Source organism: Bubalus kerabau, chromosome 4 (genome assembly GCF_029407905.1).
Source record: "Bubalus kerabau isolate K-KA32 ecotype Philippines breed swamp buffalo chromosome 4, PCC_UOA_SB_1v2, whole genome shotgun sequence".
NCBI lineage: Eukaryota > Metazoa > Chordata > Mammalia > Artiodactyla > Bovidae > Bubalus > Bubalus kerabau.
This window is the reverse complement of record NC_073627.1, coordinates 85,227,674-85,231,406: the sequence shown is the minus strand read 5'-3', so window position 1 is coordinate 85,231,406 and position 3,733 is coordinate 85,227,674. Positions and strand designations below refer to the sequence as shown.

General features: G+C 35.8%; 1 long non-coding RNA gene across 1 annotated transcript; it reads right to left on the bottom strand.

Annotated features, from left to right (window-relative positions):
- Positions 1–337: 337 nt before the first annotated feature.
- Positions 338–2,884, bottom strand: LOC129649910 (uncharacterized). Its single transcript, XR_008713423.1, has 3 exons — positions 2,821–2,884; positions 813–992; positions 338–514 (listed from the first exon to the last, which is right to left on the bottom strand). It is a non-coding gene; the product is annotated as an uncharacterized LOC129649910 (long non-coding RNA).
- Positions 2,885–3,733: the final 849 nt, after the last annotated feature.

Below are 3,733 nucleotides of genomic sequence, written 5' to 3'. Positions count from 1 at the left end.
CCAGGCTCCATTCTCCAAGGGACTTTTCAGGCAAGAATACTGCAGTGAGTTGCCATTTCCTTCTCCAAGGATCTTCCTGATGCAGGGATCAAATCCACATCTCCTGCGTCGGCAGGTGGAAAACCACTAAGGAAGACCCAGTATCTGGTTAGACAGTTACTAATGTTGGTTACGGTGGTTTGCTTTTTTTTTTTTTCTGGAGTTGGAGACTTCGGTCTTGACTCTGGCCAGTCATCCTATAAATATGTGTGGTATATTTCAGTGGGAACAGGCCAGAGAATAGGATTGAATTTGAATGTAACACGCATGTGAACAGTGCTTCTGATGGAAGGTCAGTAACATCACCTTGGTATGAAGGAAAGCTTTATTAAATAATGAAACCACTTTCTTGGCTTTTTCCTCCTTTATTTATTTATTTTTTGGTCATCCATTGACGGTGGATTTATCAGTTGGTTGATATGTTTGTGGGAGTAGAATATTTTTACTCTTGTTCTTATTTGGTGCTTGGCTTCTTCTGAAAAGAAATAATGATTTTCCTCTTAGATTCATTTGTATATCTTATTTCCAGTGCTCTTACGAAGGAAGAAAGTACAACTATGGTTCTATGCAACATATGGTGTGCTATTTAGCTACCCGTGGGACCTTTTCTGCCATCTAATAACCCTTAGTATACTATCAAAGATAGAGCTGAAATTGTGGCTCCAACTGGCTACCTTCTTTTAAAAAAACGAAAATGGAATGAGGCCAAGTAAGCTGAAACAGAAAAGTTATGCCTTTTAATCATAATTGCCTAAAACTATGGTTGTCCTTACCTTCTGGTGTCCAAGTGGTTACGTAGCTTTCTGTTATCCAAACATCAATTACTCAGCCTGAAGTGATTTAGATTTAAAGCAGAAGTCATACCCCTCTGTAATTATGGCTATTTGATAAATGATCTTGACATTTTTGCGTTTTCAGTATTGTGAGGAAAAAATCCAGTTTTAAAATTTGCCCTTTTAGAAATTAGAAAATTAAAAATTAATCAGATTGAATGTTGCATGTCTGCAAAAAAGAAAATTCCAGATGTCATTTCACCCATTAAAGGACAGGTGTTCCCTTTTTAAGATTTGATGTATGCAGTGAATACCAGCTTTACTATTTTAATAAAACCTTGGATTGAATAGTTAAAATTTTTGTCAAATATTTCCATATAATTTTACATAGCTAATGGGGTTGAAAAATAAGGCAACCTCTGATGAATGGATATTGCCAATTAAAAAGATTTCCCCAAAGTGCTCTATGCTTCATGAAACTTTTATTGGCAAGTTACATATTAAGTAGTGAATCCTAATTTTCTAATTCTGTATTAGAATGATAATTTTTATATATGGAATGGTATATAATTTATAAAGAGTCTATTTGGTAAATGGCATTCGTACTCAGATTGAGAACAAAACAATCTTTTAATAAAATACTGATTTGGGACTCATTTGAGGACTTCAGTGATCTCATTTTTCTATTTATTATTTTTGTTCCTATCCCCCACTCCATAGACATAAGTCATTCCTCTACACTGAGAGGTGAAACATAGAGTGTTAGGAAATGGATAGACTTTGGAATTATAAGGATATGAGGTTGAATTTTATCTTTGATTCTTACTAGGGACATGATTGTGGGCAATTTAACAACTCTTACAGAGTAAAATTTTTCTCACCAATATTACTATAACAGCAATAGGTAATATTGCAATTAGCAATAGCTAGATAATATATGCTAATTCCTTTAAGACAAATTATAAACATAATCTAGTTTAATTTTCACAATACCACCATAGGACAGCTATTATTATTTACATATTACATATGAGAAAATAAAGTCCTGGGCTAAGTAATTCTTCCCATTTCATTCAGTAAGTGCCAAGAGTCAATATTCAAACTCAGACCTCTATTTCCCTTTGTGAAAAGTGGCATTATATTCTCTTGCAAGGTTGTTGTGAGAATTTAATGAGATGATGTAGTATATTTCCAGGCATTGTGTATATGCTCTACATTTTAAAATCATATTTAGCCTTCTTTTTTTTTCTCTACTTCTAGTCATTTTCTAATTCCTGCTTTTTATATCTTTTAGCCTTCTTTTCCCTCTTCTTTTTCTCAATATTACTGTCCTATTTCATGATATCATTTTTTTTTCCTTTGCATTGTTTTCCCTGGCCCTGCTTCTTAGCATTTTATCTACTTTCCTTTAACAACATATCCTAAGAAATATTCTAAGATAGCATTTCAGTCATTTGACAACCTCTATACCCTTCTCCTTGTAAGCCTTTTCAGAAACCTAGACTAACTCCTCATGACTTATAAAGCAGTTTTAATTCTTGGCACAACTTTTAGGCCCTTTCCAAAGTGGACACGTACTACTTCTCCAAGCTTTGTTACACTTCACAGCTGCAAACCTAACTAATCTCACTTTCCTTGAGCAGAGTGTGTATCTGTCTAATTTTTGGCCTCTCTAGTATTACACATTTGATGATTTCCATCTGATAGGTCTTCCCTTCCTTCCCCTCCCTGCTCCCACTGCAGCCTGTCATTTCCACCCACAAAGCCACTTGAAAACCACCTCTTGCATGATGCCTTTCCTACCTTTAATCAGAATCTTCCCTCTGTCTTTCATCCCTATTTGATATTCTGTTAAATTACTTATAAAGTTTTCCTTTTACTAATATTAGTTGTACCCACATCTTCCTCCAGTGTTAATTTTATTAAGTCAAAAAAATGTAATCCCTTTGAAAAGAGACACCATGCCTAGCTTGTCTTTCCACGTTCTAAGTAGCACCACATACGATACCTTATATCCAGTAGAACTAGGATCAACTGAATTAAACAAGTTCAAAAAGGAGACACCGTGGAGTCAAAGAGCAGAAGCTTAGGAAGCAGGTAAAACCAATTTAAATAATACATCTGCCAATTGAGAGCTTAATTAGGCCTCAGTGTTCGTATCCATAAAGTGGGATAATAGTGTCTATCTCAGATAATTGTTGGAAAGATTGAAGTAGCATATGCCAAGAGCTAACACTTCAGTATATGCTTGCTCCTAGTGCTTTACATATATTGATTCATTTAATCCTTATAATAGCCCTGTGAAGTGAGTGCTATTATCTTGTTTTTAGAATGAGCAGCCTGAGGCAAAGAGGAATTAAGCGTCTTGGCCACGGTTACCCAGCTAATAAGTGGAAGAGTTGGGATTTGAACGCAGGCAGTCAGGCTCTAGAAAGCACACGTTGCCCTCTTACTTCATTTCTCCTTGCTATGACTCGACAGAGGGATTATTATAGTCAATGATCCAGCAAGTGCTTGTGGATGTCAGTGTTCCAGGCAGGCTGTGGTCTCTGGCCCTCAGCTGTCTCAGTGTCATGGGAGAGGTAGACACTAGGTAAGCAGTTTGACAAGGCCTGTGGTAGCAGTATTCACAGCATGCTCTGAGGACAAAAATACTTTCTCATTGCTCAGGTTTTTATTTTCTAAGAGTGTCCTTTACAAGGGAAATGTCTCTTTTCTGTTCTTGATGTCGTAATACTTAAATGATTTAGAGAAATCCTAATATGAGGTTTAGAATTCTAGGCCCTAAATAGTCTATGATTCTCAAGGCCTCATTAATATCTTTTTTTTCTGTTGCTTAGTTCTTTGACTTTTGAAAATCAGATGGGCTGCTTCATGGACTTTGGTCTATAAATCAAATGAAACCTTAAGAAAGACAGTTT